This window comes from Mauremys reevesii, linkage group 7 (assembly GCF_016161935.1).
Source record: "Mauremys reevesii isolate NIE-2019 linkage group 7, ASM1616193v1, whole genome shotgun sequence".
Taxonomy (NCBI): domain Eukaryota; kingdom Metazoa; phylum Chordata; order Testudines; family Geoemydidae; genus Mauremys; species Mauremys reevesii.
Window position 1 is genome coordinate 111,464,462 of NC_052629.1, and position 18,980 is coordinate 111,483,441.

The window sequence follows — 18,980 nt, forward strand, 5'->3', positions numbered from 1 at the left end:
TTAAAGTAGTTAAGATAATAATATCTAGTTTTTGTCAGTAGTTTTTTTTTGCATTTTTTTGTGCATTTGACACCATCATTTTTTTGATTGTTTTTTTACCACTTTTACTTTAAGTTTACTTACATCTAGTGCACATCTGATCTGCAATTGATCTGCACCAGTGCATGCAGCGATGTCTTGACTCAGGAGACTGAGACTGCGGATTGCAGGATCAGGTGATCAGTGTCTTTCTCCTTACTCTCTCACTTCTTACACTCTTTCTTTAGGAGCAGAAAAAGTGTGTGTGTGTTGTGCCACGTTTATGAATATATTTGCCTATCAGAAACTGATACTTTAAAAAAATAATAAAAACTTTTAAAAAATTTTTAAAAAAAAAATTAAAGAAAAAGAGCAAAAAATGGCTACACAATGGTCCCCAAGGGACCAATTTGGAATTGTCTGAGAACATTGTAACTGACCCCACTGCAGAGTGTTGCTATGCTATGTGTTGTCCCCCCCCCCCCCCCTAGGCCTCTGGTCATCCTGGATGAGTAGTACTGTACTCAAGCAAGGAGGGAGTTAGAAGGCTCTCTGGGCTCTCGGCAGGGCAGCCCTCAGTGAGTTCCCAGGCACTCGCTCACGTCAAATAAGAGAGAGCACTGCTTGACTAGGAATGAGAGAAAACACAAGTTGCTTATGCACACTGCACAAAGACTTCAAAAGTTGTAGACTAAAAAGATCAACCTAGCCCCTGGGGGCTGTCCCCTCCAGGGATGTAAAAGGTACCAAAGTCCTAGTGCAGGGGTGGCCAACCTGAGCCTGAGAAGGAGCCAGAATTTACCAATCTGCATTGCCAAAGAGCCACAGTAATATGTCAGCAGCCCCCCATCAGTTCCCCCCCTGCTCCCAGCACGTCCCCCACCTCCCGATCAGCTGTTTCGTGGTGTGCAGGAGGCTCTGGGGTGGGGGGAGGAGCGAGGGCACAGCAGGCTCAGGAGAGGGGGTGGGAAGGGGTGGAGTGGGGGCAGGGCCTGTGGCAGAGCCAGGGGTTGAGCAGTGAGCACCCCCGCCCCCCGGCACATTGGAAAGTTGGCGCCTGTAGCTCCAGCACTAGAGTCGGTGCCTATACAAGGAGCCGCATATTTAATTTCTGAAGAGCCGCGTGTGGCTCCGGAGCCACAGGTTGGCCACCCCTGTCCTAGTGGAACCCCTTTGAACCATCTTCGTGCCTGCAGCCCGTATCTTTTTTGCTGTCTCTATTGCTGGCCCCCTACCAGCAACATGGTGTATCTTGGCCCAGCTCTTAGGCTGCCTGCTATCAGGCCTTCCATCCGCTACCAACTTCCTGCATCTGCTCCCCCTGCTCCCTTAGAATTCTGGGAATTTTTTCCTTTTTTTTGGTGCTGGAGGGATTGTGGAGTTCTCTGCTGGCTGGATATTGCACAGGGCAGGTTAGCACAGTACTTGGTAATGAGCCAGCTGATTCGTTGCAATATACTCTTCAATGGGAGACTGAGCATGGGCATGATCTTGACTGGCCTATTGTATCCCTTCCAGACAGCTAAAGGAGGCCACATTTTGAGGTAAGAAGTGTGAGGTTTCAAAGGCTAAAATATTGTGACTCCTTTTTTGACCTAAGCAGTTAGCCAAATTTAGGGTGTTGTGGGTTTTTTTCCATTAAGAGAAGAAATTGATGATGGGGCGAGATGTTTCTTTGATGCACTCCCGTTTTATTTACAAAGAATGTACAAAGTCCCATTTCCCTGAATGCACCAGGAATCAAAGAGAGGAGACAATTTGTTTGCAGCTCCAAGCTACACTCAGCCCTAAACTTCTCTCTAGGGATTTTTCTCAGGGCCATGCTTCCACTGCTTATTCAGGCTGTGTCCTTGGCTTTTCTATTCTTGCTTCTTTCCTCTCTCGTGGTCTGATATACAAAACTTAACAAAACAATACATTTCACTGGCTATCTGCCGAGATGTGCTTTTTGGCTTTTTTTTTTTTTGGATGGAGGCTGCTATTGTTTCAGCCAGAGAGTTTATAAAGGAGCTTAACAGTTTCTTACAACTAGCTGAAATGAAGGGTGTTGGTTATGCCCAACTAGGGTTGCCAATCCTCCAGGTTTGGCTGGGGGTCTCCCGGAATCGGGCTTGATATCCCAGAGGCTACTGAAGCCAATCTGGGAGATTTTAGGTTGCTAAAAGTCTGGCGGGGCTAAGGCAGGCTCCCTACCTGCCCTGGCTCCGTGTCTCTCCCAGAAGCGACTGGCATATCCAGCAGCAGGTCCTAGAAGGAGGCATGGCCAGGGGTCTCTGCGTACTGCCCCCACCCCGAGCGCTGACTCTGCAGCTTCCATTGGCTGTGAACAGGGAACTGCGGCAGCACGCGAAGGGCAGCGCGTGGAGCCCTTTGCCCCACCCTCCAGGGGCCGCAGGGACGTGGTGCCGGCTGCTTCCAGGAGCAGCACGGGGCCAGAGCAGGGAGGGAGCCGTCTTAGCACTGCTGTGCGCCGCTGCTACCCCAGAGCTGCTCAAAGTAAGGGGTGCCGGGCTAGAGCCCGTACCCCGAACCCTGCCTGCACCCCAACCCCCTGCCCTGAGCCCCCTGCCACACCCTGCACCCCTCCTGCATCCAATCCCCTAACCTGAGCTGCTGCCGCACCCCTCCCACACACCAACCCCTGCCCTGAGCCCCCAACCACCTGCCCTGAGCCCCCTGCCACACCCCAAAGCCCTCCTGCACCCCAACCACCTGCTCTGAGACCCCTGCCACACCTCAAAGCCCTCCCGCACCCCAACCACCTGCTCTGAGACCCCTGCCCTGAGCCCCCTTCCCTGAGGCTCCTGTCACACCCTGCGCCCCTCCTGCACACCAACCCCTGCCCTGAGCCCCCTGCCACACCCCAAAGCCCTCCTGCACCCCAACCACCTGCTCTGAGACCCCTGCCCTGAGGCTCCTGTCACACCCTGCACCCCTCCTGCACACCAACCCCTGCCCTGAGCCACCAACCCCCTGCCCTGAGCCCCCTGCCACACCCCAAAGCCCTCCTGCACCCCAACCCCCTGCCCTGAGCCCCCTGCCGCACCCCTCCTGCACCCCTGCCCTGAGCCCCCAATCCCCTGCCCCACCCCGCACCCCTCCGGCACCCCACCCCCCTGCCCTGAGCCCCCTGCCGCACCCCTCCTGCACCCCTGCCCTGAGCCCCCAATCCCCTGCCCTCAGTCCCCTGCCACACCCCGCACCCCTGCACCCCAACCCCTGCCCTGAGCCCCTTCCTGCACCCCCCTCCCGCACTTCCTCCCGCATCCCCAACCGCCTGCCCCAGCTCTACATTCATGGCCCTGCATACAATTTCCCCACCCAGATGTGGCCCTGGGCCAAAAAGTTTGCCCACTCCTGGAGCAGACAGTTGGCAACTCTATGTCCAAACTATAACAATATATATATTACCTCAGAATAATTCAGTAATGTTCTCCAGTGATAAACAGGATCACGCCTGTGTGGTTTTTTTTGTTTTTTTTATAACTGCTTTGACCAAATCCAGCCAAGTCCCAGAATGGCTACAGTCCTGGTTTTATACAATGTTCTGGCCCCTCTTGAAGCACAGTGATTAATGGAGTGAATGTCCATTTTAAATATTCAGTTTATAACTAGGCGATCAGACCCTCTCCCAAAGGCTCAGGTGCTGTATGCAAACCTGCTTTGTGGTATATAGGCACGAACTATGAATCAAGTGGTTTGGGTCATATTTTGTGGTAATATACACACCAGGATTCCAAAGCCTTGGGAAAATGTGGGAGCTGGAAGTTCAACATAGATTTCTCAGCAACTTTGACTGCATGGTCTTGTTGTTGCTAGTGGTTCCCATTATGCAAATTCCTGTTCTCCTCTTGAAAGATTTAAGTAAGAGAAGTGATAGAAACGTCACTACTAGTCAATCAAAACTTGACTTGGCAAGAATACTAATGTGCTGCAGATGACACCTCCCAAGTACTTAAAGTATAAATACCAAGACCAATCTGTCTCTCTCCCTTCCCAGCCTGTAGAAGAAATAGGGTCAGGGGATGGACAAGATGACTTAGCTTCCATCTGTAATGTGTATTATTCTGTGAGCGCTCATTTAAAAATGGTTTGCACATTACTGTGAGGCACTTGAGCATTACCTGCCAGGGGCAGCCCTCAGTGGAACTGAGGATATTTCTCTTGTTCTTTTGATGACCCCATGGAAGCTCAACGTCTCCTCTGCTGTGATTTAATGGTGTAAGGACATTGAGGCATGAGTCTACCTTTATCTGAAAATTTATAAAGTCGAAAAGTTGATTAAATTTAGACAGTCATTGCCACTTATAGTTTCTGATCATGTACGTACGAGACACGAGAAGATAGAACAGGTAGGGGGACCAAGTAACTGAGTTTTGGTGAACCAAGAGGATCATCTTCATGAGGGTCATCTCAGTCTCTGAACCGGAGTTCTCCAACTTGGGCCTGTGGTCACTTGATTTTTATACATGAATTTGTACTTCTGTGTCATCAGTCATGCCACATACCCAGTTACACATTTACCTCAACTTTCATAACTTTGTTTTTCATTCTCCATTTTGTGTTGTGTTAAACCAGTAGGAATGCATCAACATAACTCAATTATCCTTTCACCGTTCAACATACGTTGTCACAAACCATTAACATTAACTTAGCAAAACTCTGTCTTTATTTTTACCATTATTTTTAATAGTTTTTCCATCTTTTAGTACCATAGTTCATTGCATGTGTGTCATCCTAAACTATTCATTAATCTTTATTTTTTATTTGAGTAGGAAAGTTATGGAGAACCCAATGCTCTATCAACAGCATATTCTTTTATTTTCCAAAAATGGGTTATCAGGGGACTTTTGTTTGAAGTTTAGTAATTATATTACCAAATCAGTTTGCTGACAAGACTTTTTCAAGGTATCTTGCTTTTCCCATTTTGAGGTCCTGTTAGATAGGGCCTAGGTGTTTTGACTGTTCCCCAGCCATGGTTTGGTAATTTTTCAAAAGTGCCTAAATTCTGTTGAAAAGCAATAGGCCTCAGACCTCCCACCAGGGCTGGCTCTGGCTTTTTTGCTGTCCCAAGCAAAAAAAATAAAATAAATAAATTCGGGGCAGCCAGAGCGGCAAAGCAGGAGGGGAAAAAAAAAACCACAACAAAAAACCAACAACCCGCAGGGCAGCCAGAGCAGCAAAGCAGGGGGGAAAAAAAACCAACCTGCTGGGCGGCCGGACCCAGGGTGCAGGGGGACTCCCTGTGCTGCAGAGGTGCAGCAAAGTGCATGCCTGGTCGAGTGGGGGGAGGGGGAGAGAGAGGGGGATGGAGCAGGGGGAGAGAGAGAAGGGGGGCTGTCCTGCTGAGTTTGCTGCAGGGTGCTCCCCTCCTCCGCGTTGCTGCCCTCTACAGGGCGGCCAGAGCAGGGAACCAAAAAGAAAAAGAAAAAAAAAAAAAGGGTGGCCAGAATGCTGCCCCTTGGAATCTGCCGCCCCAAGCACGAGCTTGCTCAGCTGGTGCCTGGAGCCGGCCCTGCTTCCCACTCACTTAGACACTGTTGGAAAATGTTACTTGTTGCCTTTGTTGACTCTTGTTATGAACTGCAGATTCAGCACAGGAGGTCTAAAAGTAATGGATTATGTTAGTATTTGTCTTGCAGTAGGCCCAGTCACAGACCAGGACTGTGTTATGTAAGGTGCTTTACAAATACGGAACAAGCATAGGTCTGACTTTTTTCCTCAATTTCCTTTATTAGAAAATGTGAAGTACTTTTCTAATCAAGACTTACTGTCTGGGCAGAATTACACACAGACAGCAGCAGCGTAGCTTTGTAGGTTCATGTCCTGTTATATGGACCACAGCTATGTAGGGAATTGAACAAATCTAACACACACACTCTCTCTCCTGCCTCCCCTCTTTTGTTCCATGTAATATTAATATGCTGCAAGCTGCTGCTAATCTGAGACTTTGCATGTTGGAGCTCCACTCTGTTTTACCACTGCTGCTTACAGAGTGGTGACAAGATTGGTTATCTCAGCAAGAGGAGGCAAAGGAAGCTATTACAAGCATTGGCAGAGTGACTGTGAGAGAGCAGTGAACATTTATATTGACATCAGTACAGTAGCAGAAGACCGTAGGAGCAGAGAGAAGCACTCTGTACCTGTGAAACAAACATTTTTAGATCACCGAAAGGAATTTTTTTTTTTTTTAGCCTAGCGATCCGTTGTGTAGTGAAACACTTAGATGTGATGTAGGGCATCTCCTGCATCATAACATACATTCTCTGTGTGTATGGGCTTTGTTTTGTAATCTGAGGTGATAAATACACAAAAGGCCTGTAAGGGAAAGTAAGCTCATCCCGTGACATCTTTAGGTGAAGATTATTTGTGTGCCTCAACGTGTAAAGGGATTGTTTGCTTTTTATACAACAAGTTTTCCTTTGTGTTTGTGTAACGTTGTCGGTGGGCGGGATCGAATTTGGGACCTCAGTACATGAGCCTCTGCCACATGAGCTAAAAGCCAACTGGCTGTTGGCTAAGGCTGTAGAGCAGACTCGTTTTATCTCTCTAAGTGGTCTCGGTGCCACTAGATGGGACAGAACACCACCCCCAGGAGGTGTGTGGGTTACATTTGCATGTGAGCTCTTTTTGCTGTTTTAATGTTGCTGATCTTTGGTCAGTCTGCACAACTGTAACTGCGCAAAAACTGGATTGTGGTTCTGACAGGCATGAAATGCAGCCCTAATACTGAGGAAAATCACTGACACTCAAAACAGTAACCTTGACTACGGCCTCTTCCTGATGTTAGCTCTGCATATTCTCCTGATATGCAGACTCGTCATGATGCCTTTGTGTGGACCAGAGCACTTTCATGGGGCCCTTTTCCGGTTTAGTAAGCAATTGGAAATGCAATGGAAATGGACTGATTTCCAAACTCATGCTCTCCTACTGAAGAAATCTTTGTCACAAGGATGGATTGTTTTCAAGTACTCTTCTGTTGCTTTTGTTTATGAACATGACAAATGTTGAGGCTCCATTCCAAATGGGATTTAGGTGCTCATGAAATTCAGACTGAGCTTCCCAGAACCCGGGCCCTGTTTGCTCATTAAGTGTCCTATGTTAGTATTTGAAAAACTAGTCTTCCTCTGATAACAGAAGCCTGTAGCTTGCTGCCCTGTCCAGAACACCAAGAAAAGCACTCCTCAGTATTTTCTGCAGTTCTTAGGTTATTGTTCCTTGTGGCTGGAAGAGGTAGCAGTAACTGTGGAGCTGGCCATTCCTTCTGCCAACCCCTTCCTAGTCTACAAAAATTTGCTGTTTTTAACTCTCAAAAGCTGACTCATGAAGCTGAGACTGTAAACAAATGTTATGCTGAGCAAATGAATTCCAGACCAATGTAAAGCTGTTGCATGGTTGTAACTGTGGGAGTCTCTTCTATGCAGCCTCCTGCATTTGGGCAGCTTGACAGGTATGGCAGCAGGCTCCTTTTTCTGACAATAATAATAACTTCGCACTTCCCCTGTGGATTTTGCAGCAATCAAGTATCTGGGTTTTCCCCAAGTGGACATTAGTTATCCCCCCCTCACCCCTCCTCCACTCCCCCGTGGAGCAGCATCCCTCTCATATGTTATGATGGTAGAACTGTATAAACTGTGAACCCTGGTCCTGTCTCCAACACTTTCCCCTCCCCTCCACAGTTCCACCCCCCCACCCCCATAGCTAATCTCCACAGGATCTTCAAATCCTGTCTCCCATACATCAGAACCCTACCAGTCGTGAACACAGCAGTGGAGACGTGATTTGTCCCTTTATTAGTTTAGTTAAAGGCCATCCCAGTGAGGTGTGAGGTGCCCCATTTCCCATACATCACAGCAGAGGCAGACTGAGCTGACATCTCCAGACTTGGGAATAACCCCCCCCCTTCTCCCCCTCCTAATCGCTGGAGAACACTTCCTTCCATGGTAGAAAAGAGAGCTCAGAATCCACAGCCACAAACCCACCCCCCCCCCCCATCCACAGTGTAACTTCTTCTTGTGTGGAGCAAATTCATGGCTTGGGAGGGAGGGGGGGGAGTCAGGAAATCTAATTCATAGGTGTTTTGTTGTGTTGTGTGCTGGGTCCTCACTTTCTTTCTTCACTTCCAAAATGATGCAGAGGTTTCCCTGCCCTTATAAAAGTGCTGTGAGATGCTTGATTTGGAAAGCCCTATGCAACTGTAAAGCAATATTAGTGGTGATTAAGGAAGGAGGATGAAATTTTTGAATGGAAAATATCAGCCAGGTCTAGAAATGTCACTAAAACCAGACCCATATTATGTGGATTCTGCAAAGTCTAGGCTTGCTTAGCCTAGTCCCAGTGCCTCCATTATTTATTTATTTATTTAAAAATAAAGACCATTTCCCAGTACCTAGCAAGGATGATGGCCCCAGAGCAGACATTTGGAATCCTGCAGAGGCGAATCATGTCTTCAGAGCTTGAGATTGCTGGCAATGAAAAGAGGGGAAACAGCTGGAGAAAGCTGAGAGAGGCTTTTGGGATAGGCTTCCTATAGATTAGTCTCCTAATTGCTACAGCTGAGCATACAAGAAAAAAGGCAGAGCCAGGAGGGTGGTATATTTATTAAAAATATGTCCTTTTTGTTAGCTGGTTGTCAGGATCCTAGCTATTATGCAGTTGTGGTTTTTGCTATTTGGGGTTTTTTCTAATCATGCTCATATAGTTAACAGAATTGAAAAACTAAATTCTTAATAGCAACCTCTCAGCACAGTGGTTCATTTTTGTACATTTACAGGCTGTTCATGTTGCCAGTAAAGAGGAAAAATGATCAAAACAAAACCCAGGCTATAAGGGAAGGTTCTTAAAGCTTAATCAATTTTCACTTCTTTTGGTTTGATATGGCTGTAACTTTCTGTGGAATGGGCCAAAATTTGTAATTTCTGGAAACTATCCTGTTTGTTAACCATGTCTGGTACAAATGACACCAAAAGGGACACTTAGGCAATAATTAGACATTAGCAGAGGAAGAGGACTCCGAGCTTAGTTGTTATGGGGGCTAACGGAAGAAAGTAATAACTATAATCTTCCAAGTTGTAGTAGCAATAACTTAGACTAATAGCAATGTTGTCCACTCTACAAGCTTTCTACAATCCTTTCTGAGGATTATTACTGTGTTGATTTTGGAGATCCTAAGGATTTGTACACTGGGAGGTTGTGATCCTTTTTCTAAAGGCACTATCATCTGAATATTTGAAATGCTGGCTAATGGTATACATAGATGCATTCCAAACTGAGCCCTCATCTATCTTCCACGCTCCCACCCCCAATATCAGGGAAAACAGAGACTTGAATCTCCCACAACCCAGCTAAATTTCCTAATCCCTGGGCTATTGGTTATTTTGGGGTGGAACTCTTCCTCTTCCTATCCCCAGCCCAAGAAACCTTCATGACACAATTTTTGGAGCCTAAATATAGGCACTAATTAAAAAAAAAAAATCTTGGCCAAAGTGCACTTAATACATTGGGTGGTTCACGAAACATTATGGGACAACCTTCAAAGCCTCCAAATCTGATCACTTAAAACTTTCATCTGACTATGGCAACTCCAGGTCTAGATTTTTATCAGGAGCTTCCCTCACTGGGGTATTTCTAAACTGCAAATGCAACAGGTTTCCATGTTCTAATTCTACAACATTTGGATAAAGTTGTTGTCATAGGAAAATGTAATGTTGAAAAGAAAATGCCCACTGGGTATCCACTGCATTCCTGGGCATGGGGGGGGGACATTATAGGATACAAAAATAGCACTTCATCTACCTCAGTCCCTTATATGTCTCATTTTGGTGCATCTCTTTGAAACATTAGATGCAGTCATGAGGCATTGCCGTGAGTTGTATGTACCCCATGCTGCCCCAGCGCTCAAAGGGTGAATACAGGCTGGGAGGATAAAAGGGCTGGGAAGAAGATGGGTGGGGTAGCTACAAGAGGAGTGAGCAGGCTGGAGAAAGGAGCTCCTGATAGCAAGCTACTAAGGAGCTGTCCAGAGAGGACAGCCCAGGAGAGGATGAACTGACTGATATGCTGGATCCTCACACAGTTCTTCACCAGAACAGGCAAAGGCATTAAGAGCTGTAAAAGCCATCTTTCTCCACCAGTTCTTCCATAATACAAGTATGTGTTGTGTGGTTTTTAACACTGCTATGCCTGTAATTCTCCTCCAAACCCCTGGCATCATCTTTTGATTGCTGGTGCCATCTAAAATACTTCCAGTTCTCCCAGCATGTCCTAGGCCTCTAACTTGGATGAGATCACAGCTATGAATGGAGAACCATTTTGGGTAACAATATAGGAGTGATTTATAAAAAGGCAAGTGCAAAGACACTTCCTTCACCCTCCATTTTAAAAAGCAATTAATACAGTTTGAGCAGATGCCCATTGTCTTGAACGACATGGAACTGTGCCATTTCACTTTGGCACATATGGTAGGCAAATATTTTTAAAGACTTGTGTTTTTCAAGAATTCCTTCTACAACACAGTATTATTAAGTTTGCTATTAACACACAGACTCTGAAGACTACGCAATTTCAAAAAATGAAACATGATTCCTTATTGGATTTTTTTAAATGAACTGAATTCAAGTATTAACATAGAAACAGTTAGACGCTAATCAGCTAGCTGAAGAAAGCTATAGTACACAGCTAATGAAAGCAGTAGGAAAGCACAAGGGAAATAAGGATGCATTGCTAGTAGCAATGTTATCTGTGGGCACACCAAAGCTACCAATGGGCTGATATTTACATGCAACTAAGTTTTTATTGTCTTTCAGACCTCTTGAGAATTTGTGATCAGAAAAAAAAATCTCAGCTCTGTGAAAGCTAACCACATCCAGACTAGCATAACTGTCTTCTGATGATTCTTCACAGTAAATTTAAGAGGCATCTTTGTGATCCACCTAGTGGTGGTCCATAGAACTGCCCAAACAGGAACACTTAGTTTCTGAAGAAAAATTGACTTGTGTATTGATCATTTCTGTCTGTAAGCAAGGTAGGTTCCAGAACCTTTGAGGGCCCTGGGTGGTAATGCCAGCTGATGAAGTGAAAGGCTGGCTAATTCCCTATAATAGTTGTATAAGCCTGTGAGGCATCAGTGTAGTGTGGTGCAGCCCCTAGGGTGCTAGTGGGGCTGTCAGTCCATTCCTGGTTCTCAGGAGTCTGAAAACCCTTTTCTCACTGCCAAGTCTATCAGGGGGTTGGTAGGGGAACCCAGGCCCATGCACTCCACTGTGTTCCAGCTCAGGAATCTCGAGCTAGATAAATAGGATTAGGGTTCTTTGACTCTGACAGTGCCCTGAGCTTCTTCCTACTTTCTCCTGGGTCTCAGGGGACTAAGACTAAAAGGAATTTAAAATAAGTTCTTTGGATGGTGGAAGGAGAGAAAGGCCTTCCTATTTTGGTAAGTCCCTGACTTCTTGGAGGGTAATGGGTTATTGTGTAGAGTCTTTGTTACCTGGTGTCTCTCCAGGATAGTACTGTAATCCATAAAAAGGTGTCAGAATGCTGGTGATGAAAGAAAGTATATTGAACTAGTTGGTAGCATTGGTAGCTGCTGAGGGTTGAAATGGTAGATGTAGATTATCTGAGAAGCTTCCATACAGGTTAGAGTGCATGCATGTGTGTTGAGAGGGCAAAAGGGAGAGAACACTTACGGCACATCTACACTACAAATAAGACATGTGGCATGGCTGCAGCTGTTTGAGGTTTCTTTCTCTTTGCCCTGACATCCCATCTGGTCGTTCTCTGGGGCAGGAGGTCAGGATGCATGTAACAACATCCGGGGGAGTGGGATAGCTCATTGACATGACTTTCCCACCCCTCAGTAACTCTACATCTGATCAGGGAGCAGGTGTAGATTACCTTACTCCCTCATCCTCCGTTCACTAGGCTGACCATCTTCTGGATTGCTTGGCTTTGTACGCAGGCAGCCTACACAACACTTGGGAGCCTTGCACATCCCATACTAATACATTATCTGGCCTGTTGATAGGACCTGAAGTGTGTAAATATTCCTGCCCACTATCCTCTGACACACACAACCCCTGCTTATTTTAGATTACTGTTAGACAATGGCTTCTCGAGCAGGAATGATGCCATAACACATTTGAGGATAGTTGGTAACCTAGCAATAATTGTCTCAATAATGGGCTTTGGCCCTTCAGACCATGAGTGGCATGGATACGTCCCAGGTAGCCGACAGACCTTTCCTACTGTCCTAAAAAAATTTCCTCATTGAAACTGTATGAAACTCAAGCGAAGTCATTGCCCTCTCCTAAGCAGCCCTGTGCATCTTGATTGTCTCTGCCTCTTTCTTGAGCCCATGGGGTAGTACACGTAAACCCTTATGCAGTGGTGGCTGAGCAACCTCCAATACCCCTCAGTGTTGTTGGTTGCAGATAACTCCAGAGGTGATAATGTTTACCAGTGCTATTCCCCCCACTCTTGTTCCTCTGCATTTTCTTACAACAGCTCCTTGTGCCCCCTCCTTCCATTCTTGGCTTCACATTCTTTAATACTACCTTAAGACTTGGAATAGCTTCCCTTTCTCTTTGCAAAAAGCACCAAAAAATGTCCTCATATTGCTTCAAATATAGGCAGTTGGGTACAGGATGATTTTTTTGTCAGTGCATTGGCACTTCTGAAAAACAGGGAGGGGCGGCAGGGGAGATTTGGGTTGAACCAAAACTTTTTTTGATTTGCCTACAACTGAAAGTAAAAAATAAAAAAATCAGTTTTTAATTTCAAGCATTTTTAAAAAAAAATTATTTTAAAATTAAATTTTAAAAAAACTTTTGAATTGGTTGTTTTGAACTGTAAAAATTAATGTCAAAACAAAACATTTTTGATTTTGGGGGATTTTTTTTTCTTTTCAACCAAACCTATTTGGCAAAACCAACACAAAGTCATGAAACGTTTTGGTGTTGCTGAATTTGCATTTTTTGCAAGAGAGAATGGGGGAGAAGCTTCATAGAAAATGTTTTGCCCCTCTCACCTCTGCTACTGCAGTGATGGGCTCAGTATAAGAACCTGAATGGACTAAAATCCTTTTCTAAGACTACCTTCACTGATCTCATCACTTGTAGATCTCACCACAGATTTTGACATTCATAGATTCCAAGGTCAGAAGGGACCATTGTGATCATCTAATCTGACCTCTTGTATAACCCTGGCTATAGAACTTCCCCAAAATAATTCCTAGATCATATCTTTTAGAAGAACAAAAATCTAATCTTGATTTAGAAATAGGGATGGAGAATCTGCCATGGCCCCTGGTAAATTGTACCAGTTGTAAATTACTTTCAGTGTTGAAAATCAGGTGTACATTTTTAGTCTGAATTTATCTAGCTTCAGCCACTGGATGGTGTCCCACCTTTCTCTGCTAGACTGTAGAGCCCATTATTGAATATTTGTTCCCCAGGTAGGTGCTTAGACTGCAGTCTAGTCATCCCCTTAGCTTTAAACTGCATAGATTGATAGAGCTAAATCACTATAAGGCATGTTCTTTAATCATTTTCGTGGCTCTTCTCTAAACCCTCTCCAATTTATCAACATCCTTCTTGAATTGTGGGCACCAGAATTGGACACCGTATTCCAGCAGCAGTCACCCCAGTGCCAAATATAGAGGTAAAATAACCTCTCCATCCCAGGATCCCATTAGCCCTTTTGGCCACAGCGTCACACTATTCAGCTGATTATCCACAATCCCCAACTCTTTTTCAGAGTCACTGCTTCCCAAGATAGTCTCCCATCCGGTAAGTATGGCCTACATTCTTTGTTCCTAGGTGTATACATTTATGTTTAGCTGTATTAAAACATACATTGTTTGCTTGCACCCAGTTTATCAAGTGATCTAGATTGCTCTGTATCAGTGACCTGTCGTCTTTGTTATTTACCACTTCCACAATTTTTCTGTCATCTGCATACTTTGAGTGATTTATGTTTTTCCCAGATCATTAATAAAAATGTTAAATAGCATAGTGCTAAGAACTGATTCACTAGCCTCACACCCGTGATATGCATCATATCTCTGAGTTACCTCTCCAGGGTAAGCATCTTACATTTTTATATGTCCTGTAAGGCAATGTGTATATTTTGATGACAATAGGGAAAGAAAATTGCTATATTGAGTTTTCAGAGAGGGAATATCTTTTAATTTTTTTGTGAATTCTTTTCCATTTTCATCCATCATAGTATTTGTTGTTTGTGCTGTAGGCAGAAACTGCCACTGCTTCATATGGTGCTCATTTGTTCATGAACGCTTACCTGGCAAGGCTTTCTTATTTGTGAATTAGGTAACTTCAGCAGCCAAATTGCTCTAATGATTTTAATTTCTGCTAGAGAAACCGCAAAATAACTTGTTTTACTGCAGCAAGTTTTGTGCATGCTTTGAATTTGCAAAGCTTTTGTGGCAGTTTCTCACTGTTCATTATTGCTTTCTCCTTCACTTTGACATGATACATGTTAGGCTTTGTGCAATGGGCTCAATACCCAACTCAGTGCCAAACTTCAAGCTATCCATCAAGTATCTTGTGATCCTGACAGTGTTTAATGACTTCTTTTCAAACTGCATGCAGGATGAATTAGCACCACATGAACAAATACACAACATTGATCTCTTAAAGATGACACGATATATATTTATTGCCCTCAACAATGTCAGTAAAATAGATATAAGCTGATTACAACTGAGAGACCTGGCCAATAAGCTGTTTTGTTTTATTTTTGTTTTTTTGTTCTTACAGCAAGCTTGCCTCAAGAGATGCAATTTTTCATAGAATCATTGAAGATTAGGGTTGGAAGAGACCTCAGGAGGTCATCTAGTCCAACCCCCTGCTCAAAGCAGGACCAACCCCAACTAAATCATCCCAGCCAGGGCTAAGTCAAGCCGGGCCTTAAAAACCTCTAAGGATGGAAATTCCACTACCTCCCTAGGTAACCCATTCCAATGCTTCACCACCCTCCTAGTGAAATGGGTTTTCCTAATATCCAACCTAGACCTTCCCCGCTGCAACTTGAGATCATTGCTCCTTGTTCTGTCATCTGCCACCATTGAGAACAGCCTAGTTCCATCCTCTTTGGAACCTTCAGGTAATTGAAGGCTGCTATCAAATCCCGCCTCACTCTCTTCTCTTCTGCAGACTAAATAAGCCCAGTTCCCTCAGCCTCTTCTCATAAGTCATGTGCCCCAGCCCCCTAATCATTTTCGTTGCCCTCTGCTGGACTCTCTCCAATTTGTCCACATCCTTTTTGTAGTGGGGAGGGGTGCCCAAAACTGGATGCAATGCTCCAGATGTGGCCTCACCAGTGCCGAACAGAAGGGAATAATCACTTCTCTTGACCTGCTGGCAATACTCTTACTAATGCAGCCCAAAATGCTGTTAGACTTCTTGGCAACAAGGGCACACTGTTGACTCATATCCAGCTTCTCATCCACTGTAACCCCTAGGTCCTTTTCTGCAGAACTGCTGCCTAGCCAGTCAGTCCTCAGCCGGTAACAGTGCATGGGATTCTTCCATCCTAAGTGCAGGACTTTGCACTTGTCCTTGTTGAATCTCAGATTTCTTTTGGCCCAATCCTCTAATTTGTCTAGGTCACTCTGGACCCTATCCCTACCCTCCAGCGTATCTACCTTTCCCCCCAGCTTAGCGTCATCCGTGAACTTGCTGAGGGTGCAATCCATCCCATCATTCAGATCATTAACGATAATTTTGAACAAAACTATCCCCAGGACTGACCCCTGGGGCACTCTGCTTGATACTGGCTGCCAACGAGACATCGAGCTGTTGATCACTACCCGTTAAGCCTGATGGGAGACCATATCAAAAGCTTTGCTTAAGTCAAGGTATATCACGTCCACCACTTTCCCCATATCCACAGAGCCAGTTATCTCATCACAGAAGGCAATCAGGTTGCTCAGGCATGACTTGCCCTTGGTGAATCCATGTTGACTGTCCCTGATCACCTTTCTCTCCTCCAAGAGCTTCAAAATGGAGTCCTTGAGGATCTGCTCCATGATTTTTCCAGGGACTGAGGTGAGGCTGACTGGTCTGTAGTTCCTTGGATTCTTCTTCCCTTTTCTAAAGATGGGCACTACATTTGCCTTTTTCCAGTCATCCGGGACCTCCCCCGATTGCCACGAGCTTTCAAAGATAATGGCCAATGGTTCTGCAACTGACAACAGCCAACTCCCTCAGCACCCTTGGATACACTGCATCTGGCCCCATGGACTTGTGCATGTCCAGCTTTTCTAAATAGTCCTTAGCCTGTTCTTTCACCACTGAGGGCTGCTCACCTCCTCCCCATACTGTGCTGCCCAGTGCAACAGTCTTGGAGCTGACCTTGTCTGTGAAGACAGAGGCAAAAAAAGTATTGAGCACTTCAGCTTTTTCCACATCTGTCACTAGGTTACCTCCCCCGTTCAATAAGGGTCCCACTCTTTTTCCCTCACCACCACCTTGTTGCTAATATACCTGTAGAAAGCCACCTTGTTACCCTTCACATCCTTGCTAGCTGCAACTCCAGTTGTGCTTTGGCCTTCCTGATTACACCCCTGCATGCTCAAGCAATATTTTGATACTCCTCTCCAATCATTTGTCTGAGTTTCCACTTCTTGTAAGCTTCCTTTTTGTGTTTTATGCTCACCGAAGATTTCTCTGTTAAATCAAGCTGGTCACCTGCCATATTTGCTATTCTTTCTGCACATCGGGATGGTTTGTTCCTGTGTCCTCAGTAAAATACTGCCAGCTCTCCTGGACTCCTTCCCCCTTCATATTAGCCTCCCAGGGGATCCTGCCATCAGTTCTCTGAGGGAGTCAAAGTCTGCTTTTCTCAAGTCAGGGGTCCGTATTCTGGTGCTCTTCTTTCTTCCTTTTGTCAGGCTCCTGAACTCGACCGTCTCATGGTCACTGCTGCCCAGATTGCCACCCATTTCTACTTCCCCTACCAATTCTTCCCTGTTTGTGATCAGCAGTTCAAGAGGAACATGGCCCCTAGTTGGTTCCTCCAGCACTTGCACCAGGGAGTTGTCCCCAACACTCTCCAAAAACTTCCTGAATTGTCTGTGCACTGCTGTATTGCTCTCCCAGCAGATGTCACGGTGATTGAAGTCCCCCATGAGAACCAGGGCCTGTGATCTGGAAACTTCTGTTAGTTGTCTGAAGAAAGCCTCAGCCTCATCTACCTCATCCTCCTGGTCTCGTGGTCTATAGCAGACGTCCACCACCTTTGTCGCTCTTGCCTCTAAACTTAACCTAAAGACTCTCAGCAGGTTTTTCTCCAGTTTCATGCTGGAGCTCTGAGTAATTATACTGCTCTCTTACATACAGTGCAACTCCTCCACCTTTTCTCCCTCACCTGTCCTTCCTGAACGGTTTATACCCATCCATGACAGTGCTCCAGTCATGTGAGTTATCTGACCAAGTCTCTGTTATTCCAATCACATCATTGTTTCTTGACTGTGCCAGGACTTCCAATTCCTTCTGCTTGTTTCCCGGGCTTCATGTACAGGCACCTAAGATAACTAGCCGATTGTCCTTGTTTCTCAGTATGAATCAGGAGGTCTCCTCTGTTGCACCCTCCTCCTTGTGTTTCCTCATGGTATCCCACTTCCCCAGTTACCTCAGGGCTTAGGTCACCATCCCGCAGCAAACCTAGTTTAAAGCCCTCCGCACTAGGTTAGCAAGCCTGCCTGCAAAGATGATTTTCCCTCTCTTCGTTAGGTGGATCCCATTTCTTCCTAGCAATCCTTCTTCCTGGAACAACATCCCATGGTCGAAGAATCCAAAGCCCTCTCTCCAACACCACATGCGTAACCATGCATTTATCTCCACAATTCGATGGTCCCTACCTGGCCCTTTTCCTTCAACAGGGAGGATGGATGATAACACGACTTGCACCTTGCTTTATCCTTCTTCCCAGAGCCACATGGTCTCCAGTGACCTGCTCAATGTCATTTTTGGCAATATCATTGGTGCCTATGTGGAGAAGTAGGAAGGGGTAGAGGTCCGAGGGCTTGCTCAGTCTTGGCAGACACTCCATCACATTCTGAATTCTAGCTCCAGGCAAGCAGCACACTTCTCAAGTTTCCCAGTCTGGACGGCAGATGGATAACTCTGTCCCCCTTAGGAGGGAGTCCCCGACCACCACCACCTGTCTCCTCCTCTTGGGAGTGGTGGTTGTGGAACCACCTAGGACAATGCATCCCATGCCTTCCAGTCAATAGGGTCTCCTTCTGATCCCTTCCCTCATATGACTCTTCCAAACCATTCTCCACTGTAGTACCAGTGCAGAGAGCCTGAAAATGGTTTCTTACATCTCTCTGCATTGGGGATACATGGGTTCTCCTCTTTCTTCTTCTGGAGGTCACATGCTGCCAGTTTTCTTCCCTGTTCTGCACTGCTCTCTCTGATTCTTCAGCATGCTGTGACTGCAGTACCAAATGCTGACTTCTATCTAGAAAGTCTTCATTTTCTCTGGTGCATCACAGGGTTTTCTTCCTTTTTAATTTTATTATGCAGTGTACAGTGTTTCTAACGTATGAGTGTGGTAGAGGTATGGGATGAAATACAAAAAGCAGTGTGTGGAACTATGGTGCAACACTTAATACTGTCCATTAGATTGTCATTGCATATTGCATTACTATTAGCTGATTTTGCAAAGGTTAATGTCACGTTACTCTCCTATAATCTCTTGGCTTCAGGAATAGAAATACATACAGGATGTATTGTTTAGTTTATCAGTTAGCACACAACAATCGAGTTTTAATCTCTGTTAAATATTTTCTGGATCATCTGAATATAGTAATAGTGGACAGAACAGGAGTCGTCAGGATAACACTTCTATTAGCGTAGTGATGCTAATTTCTAATAGATTTAGCCAGCCCTGTGTCAGGACTATTGGGAATTTGGTTAGAGAGCAAAGGCACAGTTACA

General features: G+C 45.4%; 1 long non-coding RNA gene across 1 annotated transcript in view; it reads left to right on the forward strand.

Moving 5' to 3' along the window:
* Positions 1 to 18,980, forward strand: part of LOC120368636 — a 52,380-nt gene that overhangs the window by 22,753 nt on the left and 10,647 nt on the right. The window lies entirely within an intron of this gene.